At 30.8% G+C, this 19,517-nt stretch overlaps 6 non-coding genes across 6 annotated transcripts; all 6 read right to left on the bottom strand.

The window, feature by feature from the left end:
* Positions 1 to 3,154: 3,154 nt before the first annotated feature.
* TRNAR-UCG (transfer RNA arginine (anticodon UCG)) lies at positions 3,155 to 3,227 on the bottom strand. Its single transcript has one exon. It is a non-coding gene; the product is annotated as a tRNA-Arg (tRNA).
* Positions 3,228 to 5,071: 1,844 nt separating this feature from the next.
* Positions 5,072 to 5,144, bottom strand: TRNAR-UCG (transfer RNA arginine (anticodon UCG)). The gene has a single exon. It is a non-coding gene; the product is annotated as a tRNA-Arg (tRNA).
* A 3,307-nt stretch (positions 5,145 to 8,451) lies between these two features.
* Positions 8,452 to 8,524, bottom strand: TRNAR-UCG (transfer RNA arginine (anticodon UCG)). Its single transcript has one exon. It is a non-coding gene; the product is annotated as a tRNA-Arg (tRNA).
* A 1,844-nt stretch (positions 8,525 to 10,368) lies between these two features.
* On the bottom strand, positions 10,369 to 10,441 carry TRNAR-UCG (transfer RNA arginine (anticodon UCG)). The gene has a single exon. It is a non-coding gene; the product is annotated as a tRNA-Arg (tRNA).
* A 3,307-nt stretch (positions 10,442 to 13,748) lies between these two features.
* On the bottom strand, positions 13,749 to 13,821 carry TRNAR-UCG (transfer RNA arginine (anticodon UCG)). The gene has a single exon. It is a non-coding gene; the product is annotated as a tRNA-Arg (tRNA).
* Positions 13,822 to 16,397: 2,576 nt separating this feature from the next.
* Positions 16,398 to 16,470, bottom strand: TRNAR-UCG (transfer RNA arginine (anticodon UCG)). Its single transcript has one exon. It is a non-coding gene; the product is annotated as a tRNA-Arg (tRNA).
* Between the last annotated feature and the right edge of the window lie 3,047 nt (positions 16,471 to 19,517).

Here is a 19,517-nt window from a genome sequence, read left to right as displayed (position 1 = left end):
TGAGTGAACATTACAAAGTATACCTTTCACATAGCATAGATTTTGTAAAATCCTTAATCTAGCTGAGAAATAACTGAACTTTTCTATAGGCATGCTATAAAGTTTTATAAAAAGATTAGGGATGTAGGCATTAGAGCAATTTCTCATTGAGCTATGGCTGTTCTGATTTCACTGATTCCTTCTAAACATGTGAGATTTATTTTTTATATGCAGATATGCAAATAACCATTATAGTATCAATTTGGTCAAAGAATTGCTTTGCAACACAGATTACCAAAATCAAACAAGTTAACAGGTAAACACTTACATTTTCCAAAAGGTTTTTTAAGTTTTATGAAAATATTAGGGATGTAGGCTTTATAGCAATTTCTCATTGGACTATGGATGTTCGGATTTCAATGATTCATTTTAAACATGTGAGATATAATTTTTATATGCAGATATGCAAATATCCTTTATTGCATCAATTTGGTCAAAGATTTTTTTCCAACACAGATTACCAAAATTGAACAAGTTAAGAGGTAAATAATTACATTTTCCAAAAGGATACCTTTTACTATGCACCAAAAACCTAAAAAAACTATAACTATGTGTACATCATGAACATCATTGTTTATGTTGTATTTATTTTCCTATAGGAATTACATTTAGAAATGTACATTCTTTACAACATTGTCATCCATTGAATTCATGCAGAGTTTGAAGGTTTCAAATAGTGAAAAAAAGAATGACTTGACCCCGAAGGGACACGACCCCTCAATCTTCTGATCAGAAGTCAGACGCCTCATCCATTATGCCACGCTGTCATCTATGTCGAAATTGTCGAACCTGTGGAAGGTGTGGTAATAGTAACCTCAAGTATAACATTCAAAATTTAGAAGCTTTTTCTAGAGGTATGTTTTGGAAAAACTTGCATATGAATTACAAAATGAAATCCAACATATTTTAGTGATTTATGTTGAGTGAACATTACAAAGTATACCTTTCACATAGCGTAGATTTTGTAAAATCCTTAACTTAGCTGAGAAATAACTTAACTTTTCTATAGGCATGCTATAAAGTTTTATAAAAAGATTAGGGATGTAGGCATTAGAGCAATTTCTCACTGAACTATGGGTGTTCTGATTTCAATGATTCATTTTAAACATGTGAGATATAATTTTTATATGCAGATATGCAAATATCCTTTATTGTATCAATTTGGTCAAAGATTTTTTTCCAACACAGATTACCAAAATTGAACAAGTTAACAGGTAAATACTTACCTTTTCCAAAAGGATACCTTTTACTATGCACCAAAAACCTAAAAAAACTATAACTATGTTTACATCATGCATATAATTGTTTATGTTGTATTTATTTTCCTATGGGAATTACATTTAGAAATGTACATTCTTTACAATATTGTCATCTATTGAATTCATGCAGAGTTTGAAGATTTCAAATTGTGACAAAATCAAAGACTCGACCACGAAGGGAATCGAACCCTCAATCTTCTGATCCGAAGTCAGACGCCTTATCCATTAGGCACCGCGGTCTCTTTATAGAAGTTGTCGAACCTGTGGAAGGTGTGGTAATAGTAACCTCAAGTATAACATTCAAAATTTAGAAGTTTTTCTAGATATATGTTTTGGAAAAACTTGCATATGAATTACAAAATGAAATCCAACATATTTTAGTGATTTATGTTGAGTGAACATTACAAAGTATACCTTTCACATAGCCTAGATTTTGTAAAATCCTTAACTTAGCTGAGAAATAACTTAACTTTTCTATAGGCATGCTATAAAGTTTTATAAAAAGATTAGGGATGTAGGTATTAGAGCAATTTCTCATTGAGCTATGGCTGTTCTGATTTCACTGATTCCTTCTAAACATGTGAGATGTATTTTTTATATGCAGATATGCAAATAACCATTATAGTATCAATTTGGTCAAAGAATTGCTTTGCAACACAGATTACCAAAATCAAACAAGTTAACAGGTAAACACTTACATTTTCCTAAAGGTTTTTTAAGTTTTATGAAAATATTAGGGATGTATGCTTTATAGCAATTTCACATTGGACTATGGATGTTCGGATTTCAATGATTCATTTTAAACATGTGAGATATAATTTTTATATGCAGATATGCAAATATCCTTTATTGTATCAATTTGGTCAAAGATTTTTTTCCAACACAGATTACCAAAATTGAACAAGTTAACAGGTAAATACTTACCTTTTCCAAAAGGATACCTTTTACTATGCACCAAAAACCTAAAAAAACTATAACTATGTGTACATCATGCACATCTTTGTTTATGTTGTATTTATTTTCCTATGGGAATTACATTTAGAAATGTACATTCTTTACAACATTGTCATCCTTTGAATTCATGCAGAGTTTGAAGATTTCAAATAGTGACAAAAAGAATGACTTGACCCCGAAGGGACACAAACCCTCAATCTTCTGATCAGAAGTCAGACGCCTCATCCATTATGCCACGCTGTCATCTATGTTGAAATTGTTGAACCTGTGGAAGGTGTGGTAATAGTAACCTCAAGTATAACATTCAAAATTTAGAAGCTTTTTCTAGAGGTATGTTTTGGAAAAACTTGCATATGAATTACAAAATGAAATCCAACATATTTTAGTGATTTATGTTGAGTGAACATTACAAAGTATACCTTTCACATAGCCTAGATTTTGTAAAATCCTTAACTGAGCTGAGAAATAACTTAACTTTTCTATAGGCATGCTATAATGTTTTATAAAAAGATTAGGGATGTAGGCATTAGAGCAATTTCTCACTGAACTATGGGTGTTCTGATTTCAATGATTCATTTTAAACATGTGAGATATAATTTTTATATGCAGATATGCAAATATCCTTTATTGTATCAATTTGGTCAAAGATTTTTTTCCAACACAGATTACCAAAATTGAACAAGTTAACAGGTAAATACTTACCTTTTCCAAAAGGATACCTTTTACTATGCACCAAAAACCTAAAATAACTATAACTATGTTTACATCATGCATATCATTGTTTATGTTGTATTTATTTTCCTATGGGAATTACATTTAGAAATGTACATTCTTTACAATATTGTCATCTATTGAATTCATGCAGAGTTTGAAGATTTCAAATTGTGACAAAATCAAAGACTCGACCACGAAGGGAATCGAACCCTCAATCTTCTGATCCGAAGTCAGACGCCTTATCCATTAGGCCACGCGGTCTCTTTATAGAAGTTGTCGAACCTGTGGAAGGTGTGGTAATAGTAACCTCAAGTATAACATTCAAAATTTAGAAGTTTTTTCTAGATATATGTTTTGGAAAAACTTGCATATGAATTACAAAATGAAATCCAACATATTTTAGTGATTTATGTTGAGTGAACATTACAAAGTATACCTTTCACATAGCCTAGATTTTGTAAAATCCTTAACTTAGCTGAGAAATAACTTAACTTTTCTATAGGCATGCTATAAAGTTTTATAAAAAGATTAGGGATGTAGGTATTAGAGCAATTTCTCATTGAGCTATGGCTGTTCTGATTTCACTGATTCCTTCTAAACATGTGAGATGTATTTTTTATATGCAGATATGCAAATAACCATTATAGTATCAATTTGGTCAAAGAATTGCTTTGCAACACAGATTACCAAAATCAAACAAGTTAACAAGTAAACACTTACATTTTCCTAAAGGTTTTTTAAGTTTTATGAAAATATTAGGGATGTATGCTTTATAGCAATTTCTCATTGGACTATGGATGTTCGGATTTCAATGATTCATTTTAAACATGTGAGATATAATTTTTATATGCAGATATGCAAATATCCTTTATTGTATCAATTTGGTCAAAGATTTTTTTCCAACACAGATTACCAAAATTGAACAAGTTAACAGGTAAATACTTACCTTTTCCAAAAGGATACCTTTTACTATGCACCAAAAACCTAAAAAAACTATAACTATGTGTACATCATGCACATCTTTGTTTATGTTGTATTTATTTTCCTATGGGAATTACATTTAGAAATGTACATTCTTTACAACATTGTCATCCTTTGAATTCATGCAGAGTTTGAAGATTTCAAATAGTGACAAAAAGAATGACTTGACCCCGAAGGGACACGAACCCTCAATCTTCTGATCAGAAGTCAGACGCCTCATCCATTATGCCACGCTGTCATCTATGTTGAAATTGTCGAACCTGTGGAAGGTGTGGTAATAGTAACCTCAAGTATAACATTCAAAATTTAGAAGCTTTTTCCAGAGGTATGTTTTGGAAAAACTTGCATATGAATTACAAAATGAAATCCAACATATTTTAGTGATTTATGTTGAGTGAACATTACAAAGTATACCTTTCACATAGCCTAGATTTTGTAAAATCCTTAACTTAGCTGAGAAATAACTTAACTTTTCTATAGGCATGCTATAAAGTTTTATAAAAAGATTAGGGATGTAGGCATTAGAGCAATTTCTCATTGAACTATGGGTGTTCTGATTTCACTGATTCCTTCTAAACATGTGAGATGTATTTTTTATATGCAGATATGCAAATAACCATTATAGTATCAATTTGGTCAAAGAACTGCTTTGCAACACAGATTACCAAAATCAAACAAGTTAACAGGTAAACACTTACATTTTCCTAAAGGTTTTTTAAGTTTTATGAAAATATTAGGGATGTAGGCTTTATAGCAATTTCTCATTGGACTATGGATGTTCGGATTTCAATGATTCATTTTAAACATGTGAGATATACTTTTTATATGCAGATATGCAAATATCCTTTATTGTATCAATTTTGTCAAAGATTTTTTTCCAACACAGATTACCAAAATTGAAAAAGTTAACAGGTAAATACTTACCTTTTCCAAATGGATACCTTTTACTATGCACCAAAAACCTAAAAAAACTATAACTATGTGTACATCATGCACATCATTGTTTATGTTGTATTTATTTTCCTATGGGAATTACATTTAGAAATGTACATTCTTTACAACATTGTCATCCATTGAATTCATGCAGAGTTTGAAGATTTCAAATTGTGACAAAATGGAAGACTCGACCACGAAGGGACTCGAACCCTCAATCTTCTGATCCGAAGTCAGATGCCTAATCCATTAGGCCACGCGGTCATCTTTATAGAAGTTGTCGAACCTTTGGAAGGTGTGGTAATAGTAACCTCAAGTATAACATTCAAAATTTAGAAGTTTTTTCTAGATATATGTTTTGGAAAAACTTGCATATGAATTACAAAATGAAATCCAACATATTTTAGTGATTTATGTTGAGTGAACATTACAAAGTATACCTTTCACATAGCATAGATTTTGTAAAATCCTTAATCTAGCTGAGAAATAACTGAACTTTTCTATAGGCATGCTATAAAGTTTTATAAAAAGATTAGGGATGTAGGCATTAGAGCAATTTCTCATTGAGCTATGGCTGTTCTGATTTCACTGATTCCTTCTAAACATGTGAGATTTATTTTTTATATGCAGATATGCAAATAACCATTATAGTATCAATTTGGTCAAAGAATTGCTTTGCAACACAGATTACCAAAATCAAACAAGTTAACAGGTAAACACTTACATTTTCCTAAAGGTTTTTTAAGTTTTATGAAAATATTAGGGATGTAGGCTTTATAGCAATTTCTCATTGGACTATGGATGTTCGGATTTCAATGATTCATTTTAAACATGTGAGATATAATTTTTATATGCAGATATGCAAATATCCTTTATTGCATCAATTTGGTCAAAGATTTTTTTCCAACACAGATTACCAAAATTGAACAAGTTAAGAGGTAAATAATTACATTTTCCAAAAGGATACCTTTTACTATGCACCAAAAACCTAAAAAAACTATAACTATGTGTACATCATGCACATCATTGTTTATGTTGTATTTATTTTCCTATAGGAATTACATTTAGAAATGTACATTCTTTACAACATTGTCATCCATTGAATTCATGCAGAGTTTGAAGGTTTCAAATAGTGAAAAAAAGAATGACTTGACCCCGAAGGGACACGACCCCTCAATCTTCTGATCAGAAGTCAGACGCCTCATCCATTATGCCACGCTGTCATCTATGTCGAAATTGTCGAACCTGTGGAAGGTGTGGTAATAGTAACCTCAAGTATAACATTCAAAATTTAGAAGCTTTTTCTAGAGGTATGTTTTGGAAAAACTTGCATATGAATTACAAAATGAAATCCAACATATTTTAGTGATTTATGTTGAGTGAACATTACAAAGTATACCTTTCACATAGCGTAGATTTTGTAAAATCCTTAACTTAGCTGAGAAATAACTTAACTTTTCTATAGGCATGCTATAAAGTTTTATAAAAAGATTAGGGATGTAGGCATTAGAGCAATTTCTCACTGAACTATGGGTGTTCTGATTTCAATGATTCATTTTAAACATGTGAGATATAATTTTTATATGCAGATATGCAAATATCCTTTATTGTATCAATTTGGTCAAAGATTTTTTTCCAACACAGATTACCAAAATTGAACAAGTTAACAGGTAAATACTTACCTTTTCCAAAAGGATACCTTTTACTATGCACCAAAAACCTAAAAAAACTATAACTATGTTTACATCATGCATATCATTGTTTATGTTGTATTTATTTTCCTATGGGAATTACATTTAGAAATGTACATTCTTTACAATATTGTCATCTATTGAATTCATGCAGAGTTTGAAGATTTCAAATTGTGACAAAATCAAAGACTCGACCACGAAGGGAATCGAACCCTCAATCTTCTGATCCGAAGTCAGACGCCTTATCCATTAGGCACCGCGGTCTCTTTATAGAAGTTGTCGAACCTGTGGAAGGTGTGGTAATAGTAACCTCAAGTATAACATTCAAAATTTAGAAGTTTTTCTAGATATATGTTTTGGAAAAACTTGCATATGAATTACAAAATGAAATCCAACATATTTTAGTGATTTATGTTGAGTGAACATTACAAAGTATACCTTTCACATAGCCTAGATTTTGTAAAATCCTTAACTTAGCTGAGAAATAACTTAACTTTTCTATAGGCATGCTATAAAGTTTTATAAAAAGATTAGGGATGTAGGTATTAGAGCAATTTCTCATTGAGCTATGGCTGTTCTGATTTCACTGATTCCTTCTAAACATGTGAGATGTATTTTTTATATGCAGATATGCAAATAACCATTATAGTATCAATTTGGTCAAAGAATTGCTTTGCAACACAGATTACCAAAATCAAACAAGTTAACAGGTAAACACTTACATTTTCCTAAAGGTTTTTTAAGTTTTATGAAAATATTAGGGATGTATGCTTTATAGCAATTTCTCATTGGACTATGGATGTTCGGATTTCAATGATTCATTTTAAACATGTGAGATATAATTTTTATATGCAGATATGCAAATATCCTTTATTGTATCAATTTGGTCAAAGATTTTTTTCCAACACAGATTACCAAAATTGAACAAGTTAACAGGTAAATACTTACCTTTTCCAAAAGGATACCTTTTACTATGCACCAAAAACCTAAAAAAACTATAACTATGTGTACATCATGCACATCTTTGTTTATGTTGTATTTATTTTCCTATGGGAATTACATTTAGAAATGTACATTCTTTACAACATTGTCATCCTTTGAATTCATGCAGAGTTTGAAGATTTCAAATAGTGACAAAAAGAATGACTTGACCCCGAAGGGACACAAACCCTCAATCTTCTGATCAGAAGTCAGACGCCTCATCCATTATGCCACGCTGTCATCTATGTTGAAATTGTTGAACCTGTGGAAGGTGTGGTAATAGTAACCTCAAGTATAACATTCAAAATTTAGAAGCTTTTTCTAGAGGTATGTTTTGGAAAAACTTGCATATGAATTACAAAATGAAATCCAACATATTTTAGTGATTTATGTTGAGTGAACATTACAAAGTATCCCTTTCACATAGCCTAGATTTTGTAAAATCCTTAACTGAGCTGAGAAATAACTTAACTTTTCTATAGGCATGCTATAATGTTTTATAAAAAGATTAGGGATGTAGGCATTAGAGCAATTTCTCACTGAACTATGGGTGTTCTGATTTCAATGATTCATTTTAAACATGTGAGATATAATTTTTATATGCAGATATGCAAATATCCTTTATTGTATCAATTTGGTCAAAGATTTTTTTCCAACACAGATTACCAAAATTGAACAAGTTAACAGGTAAATACTTACCTTTTCCAAAAGGATACCTTTTACTATGCACCAAAAACCTAAAATAACTATAACTATGTTTACATCATGCATATCATTGTTTATGTTGTATTTATTTTCCTATGGGAATTACATTTAGAAATGTACATTCTTTACAATATTGTCATCTATTGAATTCATGCAGAGTTTGAAGATTTCAAATTGTGACAAAATCAAAGACTCGACCACGAAGGGAATCGAACCCTCAATCTTCTGATCCGAAGTCAGACGCCTTATCCATTAGGCCACGCGGTCTCTTTATAGAAGTTGTCGAACCTGTGGAAGGTGTGGTAATAGTAACCTCAAGTATAACATTCAAAATTTAGAAGTTTTTTCTAGATATATGTTTTGGAAAAACTTGCATATGAATTACAAAATGAAATCCAACATATTTTAGTGATTTATGTTGAGTGAACATTACAAAGTATACCTTTCACATAGCCTAGATTTTGTAAAATCCTTAACTTAGCTGAGAAATAACTTAACTTTTCTATAGGCATGCTATAAAGTTTTATAAAAAGATTAGGGATGTAGGTATTAGAGCAATTTCTCATTGAGCTATGGCTGTTCTGATTTCACTGATTCCTTCTAAACATGTGAGATGTATTTTTTATATGCAGATATGCAAATAACCATTATAGTATCAATTTGGTCAAAGAATTGCTTTGCAACACAGATTACCAAAATCAAACAAGTTAACAAGTAAACACTTACATTTTCCTAAAGGTTTTTTAAGTTTTATGAAAATATTAGGGATGTATGCTTTATAGCAATTTCTCATTGGACTATGGATGTTCGGATTTCAATGATTCATTTTAAACATGTGAGATATAATTTTTATATGCAGATATGCAAATATCCTTTATTGTATCAATTTGGTCAAAGATTTTTTTCCAACACAGATTACCAAAATTGAACAAGTTAACAGGTAAATACTTACCTTTTCCAAAAGGATACCTTTTACTATGCACCAAAAACCTAAAAAAACTATAACTATGTGTACATCATGCACATCTTTGTTTATGTTGTATTTATTTTCCTATGGGAATTACATTTAGAAATGTACATTCTTTACAACATTGTCATCCTTTGAATTCATGCAGAGTTTGAAGATTTCAAATAGTGACAAAAAGAATGACTTGACCCCGAAGGGACACGAACCCTCAATCTTCTGATCAGAAGTCAGACGCCTCATCCATTATGCCACGCTGTCATCTATGTTGAAATTGTCGAACCTGTGGAAGGTGTGGTAATAGTAACCTCAAGTATAACATTCAAAATTTAGAAGCTTTTTCCAGAGGTATGTTTTGGAAAAACTTGCATATGAATTACAAAATGAAATCCAACATATTTTAGTGATTTATGTTGAGTGAACATTACAAAGTATACCTTTCACATAGCCTAGATTTTGTAAAATCCTTAACTTAGCTGAGAAATAACTTAACTTTTCTATAGGCATGCTATAAAGTTTTATAAAAAGATTAGGGATGTAGGCATTAGAGCAATTTCTCATTGAACTATGGGTGTTCTGATTTCACTGATTCCTTCTAAACATGTGAGATGTATTTTTTATATGCAGATATGCAAATAACCATTATAGTATCAATTTGGTCAAAGAACTGCTTTGCAACACAGATTACCAAAATCAAACAAGTTAACAGGTAAACACTTACATTTTCCTAAAGGTTTTTTAAGTTTTATGAAAATATTAGGGATGTAGGCTTTATAGCAATTTCTCATTGGACTATGGATGTTCGGATTTCAATGATTCATTTTAAACATGTGAGATATACTTTTTATATGCAGATATGCAAATATCCTTTATTGTATCAATTTTGTCAAAGATTTTTTTCCAACACAGATTACCAAAATTGAAAAAGTTAACAGGTAAATACTTACCTTTTCCAAATGGATACCTTTTACTATGCACCAAAAACCTAAAAAAACTATAACTATGTGTACATCATGCACATCATTGTTTATGTTGTATTTATTTTCCTATGGGAATTACATTTAGAAATGTACATTCTTTACAACATTGTCATCCATTGAATTCATGCAGAGTTTGAAGATTTCAAATTGTGACAAAATGAAAAACTCAACCACGAAGGGACTCGAACCCTCAATCTTCTGATCCGAAGTCAGATGCCTAATCCATTAGGCCACGCGGTCATCTTTATAGAAGTTGTCGAACCTTTGGAAGGTGTGGTAATAGTAACCTCAAGTATAACATTCAAAATTTAGAAGTTTTTTCTAGATATATGTTTTGGAAAAACTTGCATATGAATTACAAAATGAAATCCAACATATTTTAGTGATTTATGTTGAGTGAACATTACAAAGTATACCTTTCACATAGCATAGATTTTGTAAAATCCTTAATCTAGCTGAGAAATAACTGAACTTTTCTATAGGCATGCTATAAAGTTTTATAAAAAGATTAGGGATGTAGGCATTAGAGCAATTTCTCATTGAGCTATGGCTGTTCTGATTTCACTGATTCCTTCTAAACATGTGAGATTTATTTTTTATATGCAGATATGCAAATAACCATTATAGTATCAATTTGGTCAAAGAATTGCTTTGCAACACAGATTACCAAAATCAAACAAGTTAACAGGTAAACACTTACATTTTCCTAAAGGTTTTTTAAGTTTTATGAAAATATTAGGGATGTAGGCTTTATAGCAATTTCTCATTGGACTATGGATGTTCGGATTTCAATGATTCATTTTAAACATGTGAGATATAATTTTTATATGCAGATATGCAAATATCCTTTATTGCATCAATTTGGTCAAAGATTTTTTTCCAACACAGATTACCAAAATTGAACAAGTTAAGAGGTAAATAATTACATTTTCCAAAAGGATACCTTTTACTATGCACCAAAAACCTAAAAAAACTATAACTATGTGTACATCATGCACATCATTGTTTATGTTGTATTTATTTTCCTATAGGAATTACATTTAGAAATGTACATTCTTTACAACATTGTCATCCATTGAATTCATGCAGAGTTTGAAGGTTTCAAATAGTGAAAAAAAGAATGACTTGACCCCGAAGGGACACGACCCCTCAATCTTCTGATCAGAAGTCAGACGCCTCATCCATTATGCCACGCTGTCATCTATGTCGAAATTGTCGAACCTGTGGAAGGTGTGGTAATAGTAACCTCAAGTATAACATTCAAAATTTAGAAGCTTTTTCTAGAGGTATGTTTTGGAAAAACTTGCATATGAATTACAAAATGAAATCCAACATATTTTAGTGATTTATGTTGAGTGAACATTACAAAGTATACCTTTCACATAGCGTAGATTTTGTAAAATCCTTAACTTAGCTGAGAAATAACTTAACTTTTCTATAGGCATGCTATAAAGTTTTATAAAAAGATTAGGGATGTAGGCATTAGAGCAATTTCTCACTGAACTATGGGTGTTCTGATTTCAATGATTCATTTTAAACATGTGAGATATAATTTTTATATGCAGATATGCAAATATCCTTTATTGTATCAATTTGGTCAAAGATTTTTTTCCAACACAGATTACCAAAATTGAACAAGTTAACAGGTAAATACTTACCTTTTCCAAAAGGATACCTTTTACTATGCACCAAAAACCTAAAAAAACTATAACTATGTTTACATCATGCATATCATTGTTTATGTTGTATTTATTTTCCTATGGGAATTACATTTAGAAATGTACATTCTTTACAATATTGTCATCTATTGAATTCATGCAGAGTTTGAAGATTTCAAATTGTGACAAAATCAAAGACTCGACCACGAAGGGAATCGAACCCTCAATCTTCTGATCCGAAGTCAGACGCCTTATCCATTAGGCACCGCGGTCTCTTTATAGAAGTTGTCGAACCTGTGGAAGGTGTGGTAATAGTAACCTCAAGTATAACATTCAAAATTTAGAAGTTTTTCTAGATATATGTTTTGGAAAAACTTGCATATGAATTACAAAATGAAATCCAACATATTTTAGTGATTTATGTTGAGTGAACATTACAAAGTATACCTTTCACATAGCCTAGATTTTGTAAAATCCTTAACTTAGCTGAGAAATAACTTAACTTTTCTATAGGCATGCTATAAAGTTTTATAAAAAGATTAGGGATGTAGGTATTAGAGCAATTTCTCATTGAGCTATGGCTGTTCTGATTTCACTGATTCCTTCTAAACATGTGAGATGTATTTTTTATATGCAGATATGCAAATAACCATTATAGTATCAATTTGGTCAAAGAATTGCTTTGCAACACAGATTACCAAAATCAAACAAGTTAACAGGTAAACACTTACATTTTCCTAAAGGTTTTTTAAGTTTTATGAAAATATTAGGGATGTATGCTTTATAGCAATTTCTCATTGGACTATGGATGTTCGGATTTCAATGATTCATTTTAAACATGTGAGATATAATTTTTATATGCAGATATGCAAATATCCTTTATTGTATCAATTTGGTCAAAGATTTTTTTCCAACACAGATTACCAAAATTGAACAAGTTAACAGGTAAATACTTACCTTTTCCAAAAGGATACCTTTTACTATGCACCAAAAACCTAAAAAAACTATAACTATGTGTACATCATGCACATCTTTGTTTATGTTGTATTTATTTTCCTATGGGAATTACATTTAGAAATGTACATTCTTTACAACATTGTCATCCTTTGAATTCATGCAGAGTTTGAAGATTTCAAATAGTGACAAAAAGAATGACTTGACCCCGAAGGGACACAAACCCTCAATCTTCTGATCAGAAGTCAGACGCCTCATCCATTATGCCACGCTGTCATCTATGTTGAAATTGTTGAACCTGTGGAAGGTGTGGTAATAGTAACCTCAAGTATAACATTCAAAATTTAGAAGCTTTTTCTAGAGGTATGTTTTGGAAAAACTTGCATATGAATTACAAAATGAAATCCAACATATTTTAGTGATTTATGTTGAGTGAACATTACAAAGTATACCTTTCACATAGCCTAGATTTTGTAAAATCCTTAACTGAGCTGAGAAATAACTTAACTTTTCTATAGGCATGCTATAATGTTTTATAAAAAGATTAGGGATGTAGGCATTAGAGCAATTTCTCACTGAACTATGGGTGTTCTGATTTCAATGATTCATTTTAAACATGTGAGATATAATATTTATATGCAGATATGCAAATATCCTTTATTGTATCAATTTGGTCAAAGATTTTTTTCCAACACAGATTACCAAAATTGAACAAGTTAACAGGTAAATACTTACCTTTTCCAAAAGGATACCTTTTACTATGCACCAAAAACCTAAAATAACTATAACTATGTTTACATCATGCATATCATTGTTTATGTTGTATTTATTTTCCTATGGGAATTACATTTAGAAATGTACATTCTTTACAATATTGTCATCTATTGAATTCATGCAGAGTTTGAAGATTTCAAATTGTGACAAAATCAAAGACTCGACCACAAAGGGAATCGAACCCTCAATCTTCTGATCCGAAGTCAGACGCCTTATCCATTAGGCCACGCGGTCTCTTTATAGAAGTTGTCGAACCTGTGGAAGGTGTGGTAATAGTAACCTCAAGTATAACATTCAAAATTTAGAAGTTTTTTCTAGATATATGTTTTGGAAAAACTTGCATATGAATTACAAAATGAAATCCAACATATTTTAGTGATTTATGTTGAGTGAACATTAGAAAGTATACCTTTCACATAGCCTAGATTTTGTAAAATCCTTAACTTAGCTGAGAAATAACTTAACTTTTCTATAGGCATGCTATAAAGTTTTATAAAAAGATTAGGGATGTAGGTATTAGAGCAATTTCTCATTGAGCTATGGCTGTTCTGATTTCACTGATTCCTTCTAAACATGTGAGATGTATTTTTTATATGCAGATATGCAAATAACCATTATAGTATCAATTTGGTCAAAGAATTGCTTTGCAACACAGATTACCAAAATCAAACAAGTTAACAAGTAAACACTTACATTTTCCTAAAGGTTTTTTAAGTTTTATGAAAATATTAGGGATGTATGCTTTATAGCAATTTCTCATTGGACTATGGATGTTCGGATTTCAATGATTCATTTTAAACATGTGAGATATAATTTTTATATGCAGATATGCAAATATCCTTTATTGTATCAATTTGGTCAAAGATTTTTTTCCAACACAGATTACCAAAATTGAACAAGTTAACAGGTAAATACTTACCTTTTCCAAAAGGATACCTTTTACTATGCACCAAAAACCTAAAAAAACTATAACTATGTGTACATCATGCACATCTTTGTTTATGTTGTATTTATTTTCCTATGGGAATTACATTTAGAAATGTAAATTCTTTACAACATTGTCATCCTTTGAATTCATGCAGAGTTTGAAGATTTCAAATAGTGACAAAAAGAATGACTTGACCCCGAAGGGACACGAACCCTCAATCTTCTGATCAGAAGTCAGACGCCTCATCCATTATGCCACGCTGTCATCTATGTTGAAATTGTCGAACCTGTGGAAGGTGTGGTAATAGTAACCTCAAGTATAACATTCAAAATTTAGAAGCTTTTTCCAGAGGTATGTTTAGGAAAAACTTGCATATGAATTACAAAATGAAATCCAACATATTTTAGTGATTTATGTTGAGTGAACATTACAAAGTATACCTTTCACATAGCCTAGATTTTGTAAAATCCTTAACTTAGCTGAGAAATAACTTAACTTTTCTATAGGCATGCTATAAAGTTTTATAAAAAGATTAGGGATGTAGGCATTAGAGCAATTTCTCATTGAACTATGGGTGTTCTGATTTCACTGATTCCTTCTAAACATGTGAGATGTATTTTTTATATGCAGATATGCAAATAACCATTATAGTATCAATTTGGTCAAAGAATTGCTTTGCAACACAGATTACCAAAATCAAACAAGTTAACAGGTAAACACTTACATTTTCCTAAAGGTTTTTTAAGTTTTATGAAAATATTAGGGATGTAGGCTTTATAGCAATTTCTCATTGGACTATGGATGTTCGGATTTCAATGATTCATTTTAAACATGTGAGATATAATTTTTATATGCAGATATGCAAATATCCTTTATTGCATCAATTTGGTCAAAGATTTTTTTCCAACACAGATTACCAAAATTGAACAAGTTAAGAGGTAAATAATTACATTTTCCAAAAGGATACCTTTTACTATGCACCAAAAACCTAAAAAAACTATAACTATGTGTACATCATGCACATCATTGTTTATGTTGTATTTATTTTCCTATAGGAATTACATTTAGAAATGTACATTCTTTACAACATTGTCATCCATTGAATTCATGCAGAGTTTGAAGGTTTCAAATAGTGAAAAAAAGAATGACTTGACCCCGAAGGGACACGACCCCTCAATCTTCTGATCAGAAGTCAGACGCCTCATCCATTAAGCCACGCTGTCATCTATGTCGAAATTGTCGAACCTGTGGAAGGTGTGGTAATAGTAACCTCAAGTATAACATTCAAAATTTAGAAGCTTTTTCTAGAGGTATGTTTTGGAAAAACTTGCATATGAATTACAAAATGAAATCCAACATATTTTAGTGATTTATGTTGAGTGAACATTACAAAGTATACCTTTCACATAGCCTAGATTTTGTAAAATCCTTAACTTAGCTGAAAAATAACTTAACTTTTCTATAGGCATGCTATAAAGTTTTATAAAAAGATTAGGGATGTAGGCATTAGAGCAATTTCTCACTGAACTATGGGTGTTCTGATTTCAATGATTCATTTTAAACATGTGAGATATAATTTTTATATGCAGATATGCAAATATCCTTTATTGTATCAATTTGGTCAAAGATTTTTTTCCAACACAGATTACCAAAATTGAACAAGTTAACAGGTAAATACTTACCTTTTCCAAAAGGATACCTTTTACTATGCACCAAAAACCTAAAATAACTATAACTATGTTTACATCATGCATATCATTGTTTATGTTGTATTTATTTTCCTATGGGAATTACATTTAGAAATGTACATTCTTTACAATATTGTCATCTATTGAATTCATGCAGAGTTTGAAGATTTCAAATTGTGACAAAATCAAAGACTCGACCACGAAGGGAATCGAACCCTCAATCTTCTGATCCGAAGTCAGACGCCTTATCCATTAGGCCACGCGGTCTCTTTATAGAAGTTGTCGAACCTGTGGAAGGTGTGGTAATAGTAACCTCAAGTATAACATTCAAAATTTAGAAGTTTTTTCTAGATATATGTTTTGGAAAAACTTGCATATGAATTACAAAATGAAATCCAACATATTTTAGTGATTTATGTTGAGTGAACATTAGAAAGTATACCTTTCACATAGCCTAGATTTTGTAAAATCCTTAACTTAGCTGAGAAATAACTTAACTTTTCTATAGGCATGCTATAAAGTTTTATAAAAAGATTAGGGATGTAGGTATTAGAGCAATTTCTCATTGAGCTATGGCTGTTCTGATTTCACTGATTCCTTCTAAACATGTGAGATGTATTTTTTATATGCAGATATGCAAATAACCATTATAGTATCAATTTGGTCAAAGAATTGCTTTGCAACACAGATTACCAAAATCAAACAAGTTAACAAGTAAACACTTACATTTTCCTAAAGGTTTTTTAAGTTTTATGAAAATATTAGGGATGTATGCTTTATAGCAATTTCTCATTGGACTATGGATGTTCGGATTTCAATGATTCATTTTAAACATGTGAGATATAATTTTTATATGCAGATATGCAAATATCCTTTATTGTATCAATTTGGTCAAAGATTTTTTTCCAACACAGATTACCAAAATTGAACAAGTTAACAGGTAAATACTTACCTTTTCCAAAAGGATACCTTTTACTATGCACCAAAAACCTAAAAAAACTATAACTATGTGTACATCATGCACATCTTTGTTTATGTTGTATTTATTTTCCTATGGGAATTACATTTAGAAATGTACATTCTTTACAACATTGTCATCCTTTGAATTCATGCAGAGTTTGAAGATTTCAAATAGTGACAAAAAGAATGACTTGACCCCGAAGGGACACGAACCCTCAATCTTCTGATCAGAAGTCAGACGCCTCATCCATTATGCCACGCTGTCATCTATGTTGAAATTGTCGAACCTGTGGAAGGTGTGGTAATAGTAACCTCAAGTATAACATTCAAAATTTAGAAGCTTTTTCCAGAGGTATGTTTAGGAAAAACTTGCATATGAATTACAAAATGAAATCCAACATATTTTAGTGATTTATGTTGAGTGAACATTACAAAGTATACCTTTCACATAGCCTAGATTTTGTAAAATCCTTAACTTAGCTGAGAAATAACTTAACTTTTCTATAGGCATGCTATAAAGTTTTATAAAAAGATTAGGGATGTAGGCATTAGAGCAATTTCTCATTGAACTATGGGTGTTCTGATTTCACTGATTCCTTCTAAACATGTGAGATGTATTTTTTATATGCAGATATGCAAATAACCATTATAGTATCAATTTGGTCAAAGAATTGCTTTGCAACACAGATTACCAAAATCAAACAAGTTAACAGGTAAACACTTACATTTTCCTAAAGGTTTTTTAAGTTTTATGAAAATATTAGGGATGTAGGCTTTATAGCAATTTCTCATTGGACTATGGATGTTCGGATTTCAATGATTCATTTTAAACATGTGAGATATAATTTTTATATGCAGATATGCAAATATCCTTTATTGCATCAATTTGGTCAAAGATTTTTTTCCAACACAGATTACCAAAATTGAACAAGTTAAGAGGTAAATAATTACATTTTCCAAAAGGATACCTTTTACTATGCACCAAAAACCTAAAAAAACTATAACTATGTGTACATCATGCACATCATTGTTTATGTTGTATTTATTTTCCTATAGGAATTACATTTAGAAATGTACATTCTTTACAACATTGTCATCCATTGAATTCATGCAGAGTTTGAAGGTTTCAAATAGTGAAAAAAAGAATGACTTGACCCCGAAGGGACACGACCCCTCAATCTTCTGATCAGAAGTCAGACGCCTCATCCATTAAGCCACGCTGTCATCTATGTCGAAATTGTCGAACCTGTGGAAGGTGTGGTAATAGTAACCTCAAGTATAACATTCAAAATTTAGAAGCTTTTTCTAGAGGTATGTTTTGGAAAAACTTGCATATGAATTACAAAATGAAATCCAACATATTTTAGTGATTTATGTTGAGTGAACATTACAAAGTATACCTTTCACATAGCCTAGATTTTGTAAAATCCTTAACTTAGCTGAAAAATAACTTAACTTTTCTATAGGCATGCTATAAAGTTTTATAAAAAGATTAGGGATGTAGGCATTAGAGCAATTTCTCACTGAACTATGGGTGTTCTGATTTCAATGATTCATTTTAAACATGTGAGATATAATTTTTATATGCAGATATGCAAATATCCTTTATTGTATCAATTTGGTCAAAGATTTTTTTCCAACACAGATTACCAAAATTGAACAAGTTAACAGGTAAATACTTACCTTTTCCAAAAGGAAACCTTTTACTATGCACCAAAAACCTAAAAAAACTATAACTATGTTTACATCATGCATATCAATGTTTATGTTGTATTTATTTTCCTATGGGAATTACATTTAGAAATGTACATTCTTTACAATATTGTCATCTATTGAATTCATGCAGAGTTTGAAGATTTCAAATTGTGACAAAATCAAAGACTCGACCACGAAGGGAATCGAACCCTCAATCTTCTGATCCGAAGTCAGACGCCTTATCCATTAGGCACCGCGGTCTCTTTATAGAAGTTGTCGAACCTGTGGAAGGTGTGGTAATAGTAACCTCAAGTATAACATTCAAAATTTAGAAGTTTTTCTAGATATATGTTTTGGAAAAACTTGCATATGAATTACAAAATGAAATCCAACATATTTTAGTGATTTATGTTGAGTGAACATTACAAAGTATACCTTTCACATAGCCTAGATTTTGTAAAATCCTTAACTTAGCTGAGAAATAACTTAACTTTTCTATAGGCATGCTATAAAGTTTTATAAAAAGATTAGGGATGTAGGTATTAGAGCAATTTCTCATTGAGCTATGGCTGTTCTGATTTCACTGATTCCTTCTAAACATGTGAGATGTATTTTTTATATGCAGATATGCAAATAACCATTATAGTATCAATTTGGTC

This window comes from Taudactylus pleione, unplaced genomic scaffold (genome assembly GCF_031769625.1).
Source record: "Taudactylus pleione unplaced genomic scaffold, aTauple2 ptg000612l, whole genome shotgun sequence".
Lineage (NCBI taxonomy): Eukaryota > Metazoa > Chordata > Amphibia > Anura > Myobatrachidae > Taudactylus > Taudactylus pleione.
This window is presented reverse-complemented; position numbering and strand designations above follow the sequence as displayed.